This window comes from Mustela nivalis (assembly GCF_964662115.1).
Source record: "Mustela nivalis genome assembly, chromosome: 10".
Lineage (NCBI taxonomy): Eukaryota > Metazoa > Chordata > Mammalia > Carnivora > Mustelidae > Mustela > Mustela nivalis.
Genome location: NC_139029.1, coordinates 53,725,549 through 53,743,692, shown reverse-complemented (window position 1 = coordinate 53,743,692; position 18,144 = coordinate 53,725,549). Strand labels below are relative to the sequence as shown.

The 18,144-nt window shown below is 44.7% G+C and overlaps 1 protein-coding gene across 6 annotated transcripts in view; it reads left to right on the top strand.

The window, feature by feature from the left end:
- GNG12 (G protein subunit gamma 12) overlaps positions 1–18,144 on the top strand; it is a 127,856-nt gene that overhangs the window by 80,572 nt on the left and 29,140 nt on the right. The gene's annotated exons all lie outside the window — the stretch shown is intronic.

The window sequence follows — 18,144 nt, the reverse complement described above, 5'->3', positions numbered from 1 at the left end:
TGTGGGTCTTGTCTTCGTTGAGTAGGGAAGACAATTGCATGAACTTGCCATTGTAGTGCAATGAGATCAGTGCAGTGGTGGCAGTGGAGGACACCAAAAGGAGGCCACTAATTCAGCCTGGGAGTCACCAGAGAAAGTAGCTAGAAGCTGTAATACAGATCAGATTTACGCTACCCATCTCTGCTTTGGGACGTTTGTAAGGACATAGGGGGACATAAGTTAGTGCTGACTAACAGGTGTCTAGCACATAGTAAAGGCAAGGGGTGATGGCTCATATTATTTGTAGCTAGATTAGTGAAGGGACCAGCTGAGAATAAAGAGAACATTGCTAGGAAAGTAAAGATACCGTAGTCAACTGTCAGTTGCATACATTTACATAAATTAAGGTGTTTGAAGTCAGAACAGGAGTAGCTAATTGTTTTCAACATATGCACCACCTACAGTTGATTGGAACCCTGGTGTTGAAAAGTGCTGTTAATTAACTCATGTCTGGGCCCAACAAGAAAGAACACTGTGATCCATTAGTGATGTCTGCTGCAGGCACAGGAGGGGGAAGAGGCAGCATACGTGCCTCACATCTGTCATCTTTAAATTAGAGTAACAACTCAAATAACTGGGATCTGACTACATAAAACCTATGCACCCCACCCTGGGCACTTTGCATTTCTAAGAGACAAAAGTGCTCTGTTCATGTGTGACATTTTTTAAAGTAAGTAATCATACTTCAAAGTTGTCCATGAGGACCTAAGTACATTGGTCTGTGTGTTACTGCCAGACAGCTGTCCTCTAGTCCCTGATCAGAGCTAGAATCAGAGCAACATCCTGAAATGCCAAGGAAAAGGTGAATTAGTAATTAATTGCTATGTTGATTAAATTGTATTTCTCCCAATGATGGGAGATTTTCCATAAGAGCTGATAGGAGAGAGGCTGTGAATAAGAACGTAACATTATTCAGAGCTTCCCATTAAAGGGTCAGCTCCATCACTCAAGAATGGGCCATAATGAGTTCTTCCCAGGTGCTGTGCAGTGGGGTGGAGAAGAAATGGCAGTTACTTATATCTGGGCAATAACTTGTTGAAAGACAGCTGTGATATAAATGCACTGGCACTTGTCATGCTTCACGGTCATTAACCTGACATCTCAGTTTTGCTGCGCTAGATGCTGATTTGGGTTAGAAGGGCAGTAAGCTCCAGAAGATGGAGTGAGGCACATTGAGTACATGCATTGAGTACGTTATGTTCATGAGATGGTCCTGAGTGCTGCTCTGGTTTTCCTACTTCTAGTGTCGTCCACGGGTTAATGCTTTCTGTCAGTCTTAGAGATACAAGAGGTATCTTGCATTTCATGTGGAAAATATGTAGGCTTATCTTTTGAGGGGATGCTTTTGAATGGGGAACAAGGGCCACCGTAAGGCCATTCAGTTGACCCAAGTGTCCAGGGAGCTAGTAAAGAGAGCAGGTGCAACAGCAAGTATTTGGGTGCGTGTGAACTTTTATGCTCATGGTCCCAGACACAGAGGCTCTGACTTGCTGGAAGGCCCCGCCCTCGGCAGTGACTGGTGCTTCCCTGGAGCGGCCACACCGCGGGCTCTGAAGGATACTGGCCACTGAGGCCACAGACTGTCCTCCTGGGCCAGGCAGCTGATGGTGTTTGTTGTTCTCTCCGAAGCACAGAAGGCTTTTCTCTGTACATGCAGCAGTATTCCTGGAGGCAGACCATGAAACATTCTCCCTGTGCCCCAGCAAGAAAGTCTCTTACAGACTCTGACTTACTTTTGAACAACTGTAGTTTTTACTTTAAAGGCTAATGTCATTGGCTTATTTAGTGGCAAATAAATATTTTAACGCCCACGCGCGCGCGTGTGTGTATCAAGAATACAAATGGCCAGTCATGGAGGCTGGAGTTTTTACGAATCTTTTTTGGAAATAGGTAAATATGAATGGATATACAGGGGTTTGTGCGAGTGTGCATGCATGTGTATAAAATGTTTGGAAAAGTCCTGGGTGGCCCAAATAATAATTGTAGTTTCAGACCGTCGAAAAGCTTGTATTTTTTAATACAGAAGGAAAAACGAAAGTACACGTATCTTTTGTTAAATTATGAACAAAAATACCTGTCTAAATGTTCTTTTTAAAGTATCTGATGTGAGATACTTACCTACGTATCATTACCTACTTAAAATGTCCTAAAATAGGGAGATGCATCCCAGAAGACGTGGGAAGAAATCTGTGCAAATCACTGATGCTGTAACTAAAATGAATCATTGAAGTAAATGGAAGGGACTGAAGTCTGTTCTGCATGTGATCTGTCGGTCTGATGTGAGTCCGGCTCAATGAGAGGGTGTATAAATATGGGCAGGATATTCTGAGAAAGGAGTGGGCCTGGGAGCCTAACCCCCCTGCTACACACTGTTTCTGTGGGAAAGTATGCTCCCTAAGAACCTTCTTTGAAGCCAGCTCTTGAAATCCTGCTGGTTTATAAGTTGGAGGGCTAAGGGCAAAAGTGATCACCTACTGATCTGTAAAATTCTCAGCACTGTTCCATTATCAAGCATTTACTGAGTAACCGCTGAGTGGCTTACACTGTGATAAGCGTAGCAGCGTGAGACAAAAGCCGTCAAGGAGCGTTTCTGCCCTCAGGAAGCTTGTACCTCCTCAGAGAGAGAAAGAGCTGGCCTGCAAAGCCCCCTGAACTCTTTGGTGCCTGCAGCTGCAAAGCCGGAGGCCAGCAGGGGGCAGCAGGAAGTGTGGCTAATCAGGGGGGTGCGGATGCCACCAGCAGAGCGGTTCCCCCTTCATTTGTAACCCCCAGGGGCACCCAAGAGGCTTTCTCATCTTCCTGGAGAGCCTCATACAAGCTCCAAACCAGGCCCGCACTGAGTGTCATATGATCCCAGCGTGCTGAGCAATTGGAAACCACAGATGGCATGTGGCATTACCTTATTAGGGAAGGTTCAGCCATTCTTTCTTTTCTGTCTTTTCTTTCCTTTCTTTCTTTCTTTCTTCTTTTTTTTTCTTTTCTTTTTGGAGGCTAGGCTCTTGGCAGGCTAGGCTGCGGTGAACCTCCCATCCCCACAGCTCCAGCTCTGAAGACGCCCTGGTGAATCAGCCTTTCTGAGATGTGGAACCTGACTTTGTGTGTTTTGTGTCACTTTCTGGGAGAGTCTACAGTGGGGACAGGCCTTCGCGGATGACTCACAGCAGGCAGAGCTCTTGTCTTCTTCGTGAGAAGCTATTGCTTGTCATTGTTCTCAAGACGGACCAAAAGCGAGAAGAGCCGTGGGGGGTGGGGCGCAGCAAGTGGGCAGTAAATTCCTGAGTCTGGGGCCTCACTGTGTCCTCCTGGGAAGGCTGAGAGCCTGTGGGGGGAAGGATGTGGCTGAGGCTGGGCGGCCAGGTAAGGCCTCCAGAGCAACCACTGTGCGGTGATGGAAAAGGCCTAAAAATAGCCGTATGCTGTGCATTGCCTCTGAGCAGTGCTTCCCAGGGCCCCTGATCAGCCAGGAATTGCATCCAGGCCTTCCTTGTGGTACCGATCTGGAGTTTTTAGAAGCACTGAGTCCTTGTTACTCCTTGGGCACTTGGGGACAGAGGGGAGGTGACATTCCTAGCCAGAGTTTATATTATAATAATAGTCGTAGTGATGATATCAAAACAGCATTGGTCCGGTGTTTACTCTGCTCCAGGCGCTGGGAACGCAGCCTGGAGCAGAGTAAACTATATGCAGAGTAACTATATGTTCATCATCTCCTTTAATTCCTTAGAGCCCTGGAGGAGTTGTTACATTGTTCTCCCCATTTGGCAGACCAGGCAGCTAAGATTTAGGGAAGTTAAGTGACCTGTCCAAAGCCTCACTGCTAGGCAAAGACAAAGTCAGGAGGCAGACCCAGGTCAGGCTGCCTCCACGCTTTAATTACCAGCTCTTCTTCTCTCAGAGGCATTTTTATTTACATTTTCTTACAGATCTTACTTCTCCTTCCTTATCCTGTGTTACTTGGGAAGGAGAAGAGCCCCCCCCCCCGTGTGCATGCACACACACACACATACGCGCGCGCGCACGCACGCACACACTCCCAGGCGTGGGGGTGGGGGTGGAGGGTGAGAAGAGGGAGAGGCATTGGAAAAATAAGTCAGAGAGGAATCTATTTTGAAAAAGGGTTTAGTGAGCAAAGTGTTGAGCTAGCCAGCAGAGAGGGAGAGGCTCTTCAGGACTTCGCGTGCCTGTGTTACAGACGGATGCATGGAAACGAGTGGGAGAAACAGAAAGTAAACTAGGACAGGGCAGGACCCAATGGAAGGAAACAAGATAGTCAGCAGAGAAAGAGGCTGTCCTGCCTTCAAACGCAGTGTGTTAATGATTAGCACTCTGCAAACGTTTCGGATCCCACGTGCTCTCAGAGGTATGCAGAACTCTCTTGTTTGGAGGGGAGTTTTGCCTTCCAGAAGACAAAACTCTGACATTTAATGCTGAGTTTCTACAAGGACTGGATGAAATCACCACTAGAAAAACAAGAATGGCAGTGCATGTTAATTATTTCAGGAACCCTAAGAGAGTGCAAGCGAAACACCCGACACCCCAGGGAGAGATGCCCCCCACCCCTACCCCATTCTGCTTCCTGCCCCCTTCTTGCTGCCTCCGTTGAAGATCCCACATCCCTTGTATTTCTCCAAAGAAGAAAAAAAGTGCATAAAGGAGATTTTTGCAAAGTAAACCGCATCTTCCCAGAAGCCTAAGGTACCCTTGCGAGGCTGCTCTGACTTTCCTATCAGGCGACTGATCTTTGATTGGCAGCCTGCCTCCTGGGCACCCGTTTCTTTCTCTGCCAGGAGTGTCTGAAAAAGCCAGGGATTTCTTCATTGATCTTTAACCAAACTCCTAAATACCCAGGACTTCCCCTCTTCCAAAGAACCATTTTGGAAACAGAAGAATCCTTTAAATAAGTAAATTGTAGTCCACTTTGCAGATCTCTCCCCATTCCCCCAGCCCCTCCCACCCTGCCTTTTTTTCCCTAAAAGGAAGGCTCTTCATTCCTGCTGGCCTTCCCCTGCCCTCCTCAGACTAACAGTCTCTGGTTTTAATATAGCAAGTTCTGTAACTATTTGTCTTTTGCAGATTAGAAGAGTGAAACATTGCAGCCGCTCTCTGTGGGTTCCCATTCTGCCCTGATGAATAGAACTATGCCTCCCCATCCTTCTCCTCCTGGCCAGCAGCCTCAAGTCCCCTGGTATCTCTGCCTTGGCACGGGGAGCCGACATTGTTTGCATAGCGTACATTCCTGGACAATTGAGCTAGCCAGTTTAACCTTCAGAGCATCCCTGTCGGTTTGTGGGTGTTTGTTCCGGGGCGAGGGGGAGAAGAGATGGTGACTTTCATGGGTCACACATGATGCTACCCACACACACCGAAATTCCAAATCTTTGGACTCCGGAGATTAGCTGAAAACTGTGTTGCCAAAATTCACAAGCAAAATCAATTGTTGAAGGTACTTCAGTCTTTCCAGAAGCAGACAGCGTTCATACTTGCTTTTTACAGCAGTCCTCACTCACCTCACTCCTGTCTATTGAAAGCCTTATTTTAAGATTAGCCCCATTTCATTTATGTTGAAATTAATCTTCATTAATTAAGATGTAATAATAGCACATCTTTCTTAAAATACATTATGATTGGCATCTAATGAGGGAGCTTTAAAAAGCCTTATCCCAAAGGGGCGCCTGGGTGACTTAGTCGTTGAGCCTCTGCTTTTGGCTCAGGTCATGATGCCGGGGTTCCAGGATAGAACCCCACATCGGGCTGCCTCCTCAGCAGGAAGCCTGCTTCTCTCTCTCCCACTCTCCAGCTTGTATTCCATCTCTCACTGCCTCTCTCTCTGTCAAATAAAAAAAATTTAAAAAAAAAAAAAGTCTTATCCCAAAAACCAAGCCTTGGATCACCCAACACTCAGAAAACTCTTTTTGCTTTTAAAGATCCCTATTAGGAATTATTTCTAGTTTTGTGTACATGAATGTTGGTTCCAGAAATGACATCAGGAAGGATATAAGTCAAAACTCACCAGTCTCTTCCATTTATTTTGTGTGAACTACTGAATTATAGCTCCCTCCATCACCTACCTCCCCTCCAAGAAAACTTCTAAAATATTACTTACTTTAGGGATGTCTGCTGGCCTTTTGCTTTCAAATTGGAGTTTAAGCTTTCACATCATTATCACCAACCTTCCTTTTATCTCTACTCACTTTTGCTCAGATTCTAAAAGAATGAATGTTTTAGAACCTAGAGATCAAAATTGTAATCTCTCTGAATTACTTACCAGTACTCATTAGGTTAAGCATGATTTTTTTTTTTTTTTTGGCACATAATTTAAAAATCAAAACACCAACTGGTGGATTTAAGCCAAACCCCTATTTTTAGAACAGTGTAAAAAAAAAAAAAATTGCAGATTTTATTTTAGGCCACACAGACGGACAGTCATGGAGGAGGCTCCTGGGCATTTTTCCATCCCCCAGTGAAGAGCTAGTGTGACCACCTCCTCTTTTGGGCAGCTGCCTCCCTCCGGACGCCTTCCCCAGCACAAGCCACTTCCAGACCTCTGACAAATTGGTTCCTGGGAAGAAAGGATGTTGCAGATTTAATTTTAAAAAAAGAAGAAGAAGAAGAAGAAAGAAAGAAAACAAAAAGTGTTTTGTAACTTTCCTTTTAGTTATTGAGCATTTGAGTGCTCATTGAGCTTGGGGGGGAAATGGAAACTTTTTTTTTTTTTTTTTTTAAATTAAAAATGGAGGAGAAAAGTTTCCTTATGTATTCTTACAGGAGTCAACTTAATTATGCCTTTGTCAGCAGGTAGTTTATAGGGGAGTCAATTTTTAAAGAAGGAGAAGGCTCTGGCCTTTAATTATCCCAGCTGGTATTCAGCTTTAGAAAGTCAGTGTACCTGCTGCGTATGTTAATTTAACCACTTTATAGCATCTGAACTCTTCCATTCCTGGACCAAACCAATTCCCCAAAGGAAAGAATTCAGAGGAGTCAGGTGATACAGAAGAGCTTTATACTTGCACATCTTCCCTTCTGTCTCTCTGTACTCTGGGCTTTAATTAAAATTTTAGGTCAGTTTTAGCTTTTTTTTTTTTTTTTTTTTTTTCATTTTTGGTTTTTTGCTTTTCATGCTACTTCAAAGTCATTTGTTCACTAATTCATGTGTTGTTACGTTCCACAGGTTCAATCAATAAATAGTTAAGTGCTTATTTTGGGGGGGATATAGATGAAGATCCCCTGCCTTCAGAGACCTTAGCTTTTAAGGAGACAGAGAGAAAGGAATAAGGGGCTTATTCCAGACCATAGTAAGTGATCAAATCATTTCCACCAACATTTATTTATTAAGAGTCCACCTGTTAGGGCACCTGGGTGGCTCAGTGGGTTAAGCCGCTGCCTTCGGCTCAGGTCATGATCTCAGGGTCCTGGGATCGAGTCCCACATCGGGCTCTCTGCTCAGCAGGGAGCCTGCTTCCTTCTCTCTCTCTCTCTGCCTGCCTCTCAGTGTACTTGTAATTTCTCTCTGTCAAATAAATAAATAAAATCTTTAAAAAAAAAAAAAAAAGAGTCCACCTGTTACCCAGAAATAGGAGATGGTCTCGTAGAACACTTCTCACAGAGGGGCTCTCAAGTTTGCTTTCTTATTTTTCCCTAACCCCGTGAGATAAGGGGGACAGGTACCATTTTCTTCATCTTTGATGAGAGAAAATAAAAATTCAAGGACATGAAACCATTTGTCCAAAGTCACAAAATTCCTCTGTGGGAGAACCAGAACCCAGAGCCCTGGGAGCAGTTTCTGCCCTCTTTCTTTCCCTGTCACGGGAGGCCTAGTAGTTTTAACACAGGAGGAAATGGGGCCCAGAAGAATACAGTGCCTTTTCCAAATTGCACAGCGACTCCTGTCAGATCTGGGACTAAAGCCTAGAACCCTTCCAAATGGATCCTTTCAGTTCAACAGTTCAGATCAAAAGCCTGCTGGGTCCCACAGCCAGTGTCCGTGAAGGGCTGGCTCCTTGGCCACTAAGAGATCAGATTTAGGTACCTCTTCCACTGATGACATGTCCATTACCCCTGGCTTGGCTCACCAGCTGTGTGTAGATGCCAACATAAGAGAGACTTGTACTTTGTTTCACAGCGTTTGTGGAATAGTCACTATGTGCCAAGCACTGTTCTAAACACCTTACAGATACTACCTCGTTCACTCCTCAGTGCAGACTGAGAGATGGGTACAGTTGTTACCTGCATCTTGGAGATAAAGAAAGAGGCACAGAGATTATTAAGTGACTTGCCCTCAGTCACACACCTCGGAAGTGGCAAAGCTGGTCAAGGCCTGACAGCTGGCTCAGGTCTGTGAACTTAGCCAAGGCTCTGGGTGGCTAAAGGGGAAGGAGGGACAGAAGATTTGGGTGGGACTAGAGAAGCCTAGGTTCAAATCCCAGATCTGCCTCTTAGTAGGAGTGGGATTTGGCACAAATGATCGAACCTCTCTGGACATCATTCTTCCCATCTGTAAAATGGGACTAAAGCATAGTTCATTGGATTGTAGTGATGATGAAAGGAGATTGTATTTACATAGCCCTTCACAAAAACAGCCGAGTCCTTGTGGCCGCTCCGTAGTAGTAGTGCTTACACATTCTTGCTTTTGGACCTGAGCCTTGTCTCCATCCATTTCTGGAAAGCTGCACTATGATATGCAGGCTCTCTGCAGATTACAAATTGGCATCCTTTTTCGTGAATGTGCTTTACATATCTGAAAATCAGTTAGTTAAAAAGGTGCCTGAGTACGACATGAGGGCTAGGGAAGAAGAAACTGCCCAGGTAGCTGTTGCCTTTCCCTGGACACCCCAAGAACTTTGGCTTGGGCTGTAGACCCACATGCAACATTTGGCAGCTCAAAACCCCCGCTGCTTAACCTAGAACCATCGTGCTCAGAATGCATCTGAGGGATCTGCATTCAAGAGCAAAGGTTTGGAGCTCATCTGTCTTAAGGTCAGATCCCAGCACTGTGATGCTTGCTAGCTCCAAATTACTTAATTTCTTTGTGCCTTAGTTTCTCCCTACATCAAATGAGGATCATAGTAGGTGCCCTCATAGCATTAGTGTAAAGGTTAAATAAATTAGTTGTTGCACAGCATTTAGCACAGTGCCTGATACATAGTAAGAACCCAGTCAGTACCACTGAGTGTATCCTTAGTAGTGGTTTCATCATTCAAGCAATGACCTCTGGGGACTTCCTCCCTTCTCTTTCACACACTAACACACCTAAAGTGGCGTGTTACGTTATTACAGTATGAGCCATTTTCAGTACTCTACTTATAGGAAAATATCATCCTCTCCATCTCAATACATTTCCAGAAAGTAATGTAGCATCCAACTGATGTTCCCCAGCCTCCCAGGGAGCAGTACTTTCAAAGAAAGCTAGATGACTGGTCTGCCTCCTAAAGTCGCTCCTGCTGCTAGAAACATCACAGCCACCTTTATTAATTGCTCTTTGAGTTTTCTGGAGTTTTAAATTTTTAAACATTTAAATTTTTAAACATTTGGGGGGGTTGTTTGTTTTTTTTCATTTTGTTCGTATTTTTGGCTTTTGGGTTTTGTTTTGGTGACAGGGTCAAGAAGCAAATTCAAATATAGGTAGATAGGAATAAACCTCAGCTGTCTTCTTTCCCTGGGGCCTCACCTTGCCAAGGTGCTTCTGTCCAGGGGCATTCTGGCCTGTTGTCCTCCCTCCCTAACCCAGCCAACCGGATGGAGGGCTCACGCTCTGGCTATGGCCTTAGGCTGTGCAGGCAGCAAAGACAAAAACCTCTCAACTGCTGGACCCAAATCTTGGTGTCATGGGATTAGGTGCCGTTTTCATTATTTGCTAACAGAAATGTGTTGCATTTTGCTTTATGTAACCGTGTTTTGATAATGTTGGCCTAACCGGCTGGCTGTGGTAAAAAGAACCTTGCTTCTGCTTCAGGTACGAGGTACAACACATACTAAATGTTAATGGTGAGAATCCAAGATTCAGATTTCTGAAATACTAGAGGGCATTTTGTGTTTGCCCAGCTTCCCCTCCTCCTTCCTTCCTTCAGACCCTGGAAAGTGACTTCAGTTAGACCAGCCAGAGATGCTATCCTTAGTAAATTTAGCCTTATTCTGAATTCTGCCCTTCAGGATCAGAGACCTTTGTTCTTCTGATTAACAAGTAGACAGCTTGTGCCTTTACTCTTCTAATGAATAAAACACAAGTATTTTGCATACCTGTGTGGCATCTAATATCATATGTTTACTGTTTTTCCTTAAATCTATTTCAAGTTAACTCAGCTTTTAGGTTAGCCTCTTTTTAAAAAAATTTTTTTTAATTTAAATTCGATTTAGTTAACATACACTGTATGATTAATTTCAGGGGGGTAGAATTTGGCGATTCATGAGTTGCGTGTACACCCAGTGCTCATTACGCCAAGTGCCCTACTTAACGCCCATCACCTAACTCGGTTACCCCATACTCCCACCCACCTCCCCTCCAGCAACCCTCAGTTTGTTCCTTATAGCTAAGAGTCTCTTAAGATTTGCCTCTCTCTCTGTTTTCATCTAATTTTATTTTTCCTTCTCTTCCTCTTTATTTCTCCTTCTTCATCTGTTTTGTTTCTTAAATTCCACATACAAGTGAAATCATACTGTATTTGTCTTTCTCTGACTTATTTTGCTTAGCATAATACCTTCTGGTTCTATCCACGTTGTTGCAAATGGCAAGATTTCATTCTTTGAGATCGCTAAGTAATAGTCCACATCTTCTTTATCCATTCATCTGTTGATGAACATCTGGGCTCTTTCCATAGTTTGGTTATTGTGAACATTGCTGCTGTAAACATTGGGGAGCAGGTGTCCCTTTGAATCACTGTGTTTGTTTCGTTTGGTTAAATACTTAAGTAGTGCAATTGCTGGGTCATCGGGTAGCTCTATTTTTAACTTTTTGAGGAGCTTCCATAATACTATTTTCCAGAGTGGCTGTTCCAGTTTGCATTCCCACCAGCAGCTTAAGAGGGTTCTCCATTCTCCTCATCCTTGTCAACATCTGTCATTTCCTGACTTGTTCATTTTAGCCATTATGACTGGCATGAGGTGGCATCTCATTGTGGTTTTGATTTGTATTTCCCTGATGCTGAGTGATGTTGAGCATTTTCTCATGTGTCTGTTGGTCATTTGCATGTCTTCTTTGAAGAAGTGTCTGTTCATGTCTTCTGCCCACTTCTTGACTGGATTTTTTACAGTAGCCTCTTTGTAAACAATATCATCCAGAAAACCATTGGTCTAGGGTGTAATTATGTTTTTCTAACAAACATTAAAATAAACATTAGCTATTATTATTAAAGAATGTATGTCTGTGACCACCAAAAATCACTGAATGTTCCAAAGAGTGGAATATAGCACTCTTTGACATCGAGACCAATCACATGGTAATTTGCTAGCATTTTTTCACTGCAGAATAGTGACTTTATTTATAACCAAAAATATTTCTCTTTGGGAGGGGGCGACGTCACTTTGCACATACTGTTCTTCACTGTTTTTCTTCTTTTTCTTCAGCTTAGTTGGACTCTGTCATTTAAGGCTCTAAAATGTACTCCTCTTTTGAGATAATCATCCTCATTATCTCCTGGAGTGACCTGAGGATGAAAGCTCCAAGCACAATGCGTGGCACAGAGTTAGAGCCATTAGGAGTGCTCTCTTCTCAGCTGAACTTAATCAAATCCTCAGGATCACGGAATTCCTAGATTCCTTGTGAGTCTGTAGTATAGTGGCTAACCTCTGGAAGAAGCCCAGCACATACTTATAATAATAAAGATTGGGCAGTTGGGGAATAGTCAGGGGTAGTAAACAGAGACTGGAGTCAAAAGGATAAAATGTTTCTTGATACTAATGCATGTTGCTGTGAAGGAGTCTTTTCGTGAAGGCCTCTTTTCAAGTGATTTCTGGAGTGGTGCTGGAGAATCTGTGTCTGGCGAGCTTCTGAGAGGAGAAGGAGGAAGAACTGAAATTCATGCCGCCTCTGAGAGGAGAAGGAGGAAGAACTGAAATTATCTCAGGACTTGGAAGTTTTTGATTCCGTAGCCTGTCATTGGTCCCACCACCTGCTTGACACATTAGAACAACTTTTCAGAAGATCTTTTATTACCCCGTGGTCAAAAACTCAGATGTGGGAGGACTCGGGCAAGGACAGGGAGCGAGACCCATCTGCCCCAGCTCAGCAACCATATGGGAATGTGTTCTCTGTAAACGTGCCAGATACCTGGGTTTTTATATGAAAACTCTCCATTTCTAAATGTTGGCACTCTGCGTATGTGTTTAACTTATTCCCTGCAGGCAAAATACAACAGGTCTGCAGGCCAGTCCAGCCCTCCAGCTGCCAGTTGGTGAGTTTTGACCTAGAGTTTGCTGCCTTGATTTTAGAGTTTGTCCTTACATAATACAGTAGTTTTTTCAATAACTTGCTCTAATGTCAAGCAGCTAGTTTAATTGTTATAAACTCTAAGAATGCTAGAATCAAAGAGCAATTTGTAACTTTGGTGCTAAATTCCTGTTGGGGGGGGGGTGATCCAGCTCTTCCAAAATCTGAGAACCAGCTGTTAGCCATGAAGCTTGGACTCACCTTTTTCCCCTATTTGCAAACAAAAGAAACAGATGCCAGGCAGTTATCAGTACAGGTAACATGGTGTAGGGACTTAGGCTAGAATACAGCGAACTTTCTTCCATTTCAATGCATTTTTGTAGAGCGGTAGGAGCAGCTTGGACAAAAAGTCCACGTTGGGGGCGCCTGGGTGGCTCAGTGGTTAAGCCGCTGCCTTCGGCTCAGGTCATGATCCCGGGATCCTGGGATCGAGCCCCACATCAGGCTCTCTGCTCAGCAGGGAGCCTGCTTCCTCCTCTCTCTCTCTCTGCCTGCCTCTCTGCCTACTTGTGATTTCTCTCTGTCAAATAAATAAATAAAATCTTTAAAAAAAAAAAAAAAGTCCACGTTGGGTGCACATGGCAATGACCTTATAAAAGAAGCGGCCTTGAAGTCCAGGTGTGCAGTCATTTGGAATAGCCAGGAATTCTGACTTGTTTATTCTCCCCAAAGCCCTGAAGAGCTTTAACAAGCAAACAAAAAAAACCATTTAAACCATCAGAAATGTTTTTTAGTTCTCAGCACTCATAATCTTTAAGAAGTCATTTTCTGTCTTCTTTCTGTGTGTATTTTATAAAAATGAACTGAGGTCCAAATTAGATAAGCTATATGATTAATGCATAACCTTAATATCTGAGCTGAAGTGGGAACAGTCAATGGAGAGCAACACTTGGAGGAGGTAGTTCATTTTAATTCTTTTTTGTTCTAAGATCTACTGGACGAAAGTACGAAACTGGTGATACCCTGTTTATCCGTCCATATTCGTGGAGTACCTGGTGGGTTATACATGTAGTGCACTTCTGAATGAAGCCTTAACATTTCATTACCCTAGATCAGAGATTGGCAAACTTGTTCTGTAAAGGGCCAGATAGTAACTCTTTCAGGCTCTGTGGACCATGCAGCATCTTCCACAGGGATTCAGTTCGGCCACTGTAGGGTGAAAGCAGCCATGAATAATACATTATCAAGTGGACATGTCCATGTGCCAGTAAAACTTTACTTGAAAAAATTGACAACAGACTGGATTTGGCCTTCAGGGAATAATTTGCCTCTGCTCTAGCTGAGTGAGGAAGAAATATGGGATCTTGATTATATTTATTTGTTATATTCTCCATTGGTTTTATTATTCAAACAACAAAAGCCAAAGTGCATTCATAGTCCTATCTAGGCAAATCAGTTTCATCTTTCTATGTTCAAATCACTCTTTGTCCATCTGCATATATAATCTCTATACACCTTGTGAGTAGTGGAGGTACAAATGTTTTCCTTAATGTACTGTCCTAAATATTTTTATATAGCAATATGGTCTTCAAAATTACACCTTCAGTGATGTAGGATGTTGCCTTTTGCTGACATACCATCAGTTATCCACTTGTATGTTTTGTGAATTTTTATTTTTTTTCTTCATTTTTCAGCAGATAGTACTGTAGTAAATATCTCTATGCACATGCCTTATACTTTGGATTATTTCCTTAGGATAAATTCCCTAGGTTAGAATTATTGGTTCAAAAGATAGGGACTCTTTTTTTTTTTTTTAATGCATTTTGGAAAAGGATTGAAAAGTAACTTTGGAAGAGTATAACTACTACCCACAGCAGTTCCAGCTTCACAGTGGCGTTCATGGCCACATTAGGCTTCAATTAAGCAGGCCGTTTGAACTTGGACTGTCTGAACTCACTGTGTCTGCTTCGTGCCCAGCTCTGGTTTGCTGTAGTGTACAAGCGTGGAAATATAACACTTCCCTCCCATTGAAACTCATCTGCTGGATATTCTTAGCAACAGGGGGATCATTAGGAGTAAATCTCTAACTTTCCAAGTAGACAACTCTGAAGCAGACTCCTCCTTTGAAGGTATAGTTTTTTATTTTAAGATTTTATTTATTTATTTGAGAGAAAGCAGGAGACAGAGCACAAGCGGGGGGGCGGGGGGAGCCAAAGGGAGAAGGAGGAGCAGACTCCCCGCTAAGCAGGGAGCTTATGTAGGGCTCAACCTCGGGACCCTGGGATCATGACCTGAGCCGAAGGAGACGCTTAGCTGACTGAGCCACCCGGCACCCCAAGGCATAGAATTTTTTTTTTCCTTAAGATTTTATTTATTTATTTGTCAGGGACAGAGGGAAAGAGAATGAGCGAGCATAGGCAGACAGAGAGACAGGCAGAGGCAGAGGGAGAAGCAGGCTCCCTGCTGAGCAAGGAGCCTGACGTGGTACTCGATCCCAGGACGCTGGGATCACGACCTGAGCCGAAGGCAGCTGCCCAACCAACTGAGCCACCCAGGCGTCCCCAAGGCATAGATTTTAAACACCGCTTCTGGAAGTCCATCGTTGATGCCTGGGACCACTTGGAGCCCCTTTGCTCTGTTATTTCCCAGCACAGAGCTCACCCCCATACAACATCTACAATACTTCTTGTCACCTGTGTAATGCCAGCCTTCCCTCAGTGCTCCATCCCTGGTTCCTCTGACGGATCCTGGCAACAGTAGGTGTCTGATAAACTTAGGTTGCGTAAAGACCCTGCTGGTCCTTGTGTGGCGACTCTGTTATACATTGGTGGTCAGTGGGTAGGAGGTTGTAGAGACTCACTCAGTTCTCCAGTAGAGCCTGGAATTAAGATGATCTTCCAAGACTTAAATTGGCAAAAATCCAAACACAGTGGGAGGGGATGGACCATCAAGATGTCACCTAAAGGAGGGGATTTCAGACCAGGAAGAGCTAGGCCCTGAATTCTAATCATGGTCTGAGTATTAACAGAAACTATGGTCCCTGGAGTTCTCCTCTTAGAGAATGTGTTCCTGGAAAGCAGGAGCTCTGCCTGGAGTCTGAAAGGGAGAAGAATCAGCTGATGGTCACTGAGCATTGTCCAGACAGATATCTGCTAGACCTCAAGGTGGCCTTCGGACCTCACCACAACTCAACTGAGCCATCTCGTTACTACTCACTTCCCTTTGTTTGGCCCATGTGCTCCCCGGGCAGCCTCCCCTTGTCTCCCGTGGCATCCTCCCTGAAGCCCCTGGTCCCAGGGAGGGCTGTCCTATGCAAGGAGGAGCAAGCCCACTGGTTCTTCTCTTTGAGTTTGACGAGCACAGGTGATTCATGGAGAGGGTCCCCTCTGAGGGCACTGATGGGGTTTCAGAACCCGACCAGCAGAGGCCTAAACTTGCCCATAGTGTCTCATGCTTGTGCTGCCTTAGCCCAAGCACAGAGCAAGAAGTAGCTGGCTTTCTACCTTCGGGGCACCTTGCCCATCACTCTTGGGCACCTTCCACCTGCCTCAGATCTGTCAGCCAGCCCTGAGGAGAGCCACACATGGTCAGAGACCAGGCTTTGGAATTGAGCAAAGCCGGACCCTCTAATGAATAAGGGAGGAAGAGGCCGATGTGAGCAGGAACTGGTGGGAGACGGGACTTGTGTGAAAGCCCGAGGGTGGTGAGGACTGGCTGAGCCACGGGGCAGCTCAGCAGAGCTCCCTGACACCACCACCACCACCACCACATCCAGGTAGGACTTGGGACTACTTCTGTAGTGGCTGCTAGAATAATTTCTGTGATCTCCTTCTCACCGAAGTGTCAGCATCCTGCTAACCGCGGGCCCACGCAGCAGAGTCACTGAGCCACCCAGACACTCTGCCATTTCCTCGGCCTTCTTATCTCATATTTGCAACTTAAACCCAGGTTCAAACCCTGCCTCTTCCAGTTAGTGGCTGTGAGACCACGGGCAACTCCCATACACCTTCTGAGTATGTTTCCTTATTTGCAAAATGCTTGTATAATATTATACACCTTGTCAGGTCGTCGTATAGGTTAGAAAGTAAGAACAGAAGTTGGCACATAAGACACACTCAATAAATGGTATTTGTAGAATTCTGTCACTCAGTCACTCAACACATGCATACGAGGCAGTGTTCCAGGAGCTGGACAAACAGCATTGAAAAAGACAGACCTTGTCAGGTGCAATGGTGCGTGCCTGTGGTCCCAGCTCCTCAGGAGGCTGAACAGGAGGATTCTGTGAGCTCATAGGTTCTGGGCTATGGGATGCTAGGCCAGCTGGGGGTCTGCGCTAAGTTTGGCATCAACATGGTAACCTCCCGGGAGTGGGAAACGACCAGGTTGCCTAAGGAGGGGTGAACCTGCTGAGGTTGGAAAAAAAAACTCTCACAGAGCTCGGATTCTAGGAACAGAGGTAGGGAAAAAACATACAATGTAGTATGAGGCAGTAATCCGTGTTCAGAAGAAAACGGAAGCACAGTAAGGAGAAAGAAAGTGACAGGTGGGGTAGGATGATGACTGTTTCAAGCAGGACAATCAAGGAATTGCCATGCTGAGAAAAAGGATGTGAGCAGAAACTGAAAGGGAAAAAAACAAACAGAGATGTTTGTTTACATAACCCAGATATGTAAGGGAAGGGCATCCCAAGCAAGGGAACAGCATACGGTAAGGCCCTGAGGTGGGAGCAGGCCTGGCACGTTTATGACCACAAGAATTAGGGGGAGAGTGGGAAAGAAGCCTGGAGTAGTGTCCAGGAGCCGGATCTAGGGTCTCCTAAACCATGCTGAGACCCTGGAATTATTCTAGGAATTAAGGGAAACCACCAAAAGATTTTGAGCAAAAAGAACAGTGTGATGGGATTCAATTAAATTTAGCTGCTGATTGTAAAGTAAGTTGTAGGGCAGAAAGAGAGGAATAGGAAAGGGAGAGGGGAGTGTGGCCTGGAACATGCTGGAAGCATAGAAGCATAGAAGTAACAGCAAGCTGCTGGGGTCAGGATGTGTTCTTGTAGCTGGTGCGAGCAGCACTTTCTCCCCAGATTAACTGCTGGTCATGAAAGGAGACCGGCATGACTCCAAGTACTTGGGGCCTGAGCATTGGATAAATGATGTTGCCATTTCAGGGATTGGGGAATGCCAAGGGAGGAAGGGTTTTGGTAAGCGGAAGGGGAAGAAACCGGAGGTAACCTTTCCGGTGTTGAGTGTGAGATGCATGTCCAGTGGATATCCAGATGGAGACGTTGAGCTGGTAGGCGGATGTTAGAAGCCACAGCCCCCTGGGAGAGGTCAAAGCTGGAGATGCAGAGGTGGGGGTGCTCGGGACTGTGAGAAGGCCTTGCCGTAGACCGAAGCTCTGGGAGGACAGTGACCGTCTCTGTTTCACTCACCTCTGTCTACCCAGTGCAGGCATTCTGTACGTGTCTGGTGAGTAAATGCATCGGTGGCACAGTGACTGTGGTTTAGTGCCAAACGAAATCGTTGACTGAAAATTTGCTTTATTATTCCCAACAAAAAATAGAAACCTAGTATGTAGTTTCTTAAGAAATAATTAGCATGTGATAACATCAAAGTGGGCCACTGAAAAGAACGTTTGACACCACTTAATGCAAAAGTTCAAAATCGGTGGACAGCGGATGGTAAGGAGAGTAGACCATTTCTGACCAAGGGTCAGAATGTCGATGGGGCCATGCACTGACAAGAAGGTGA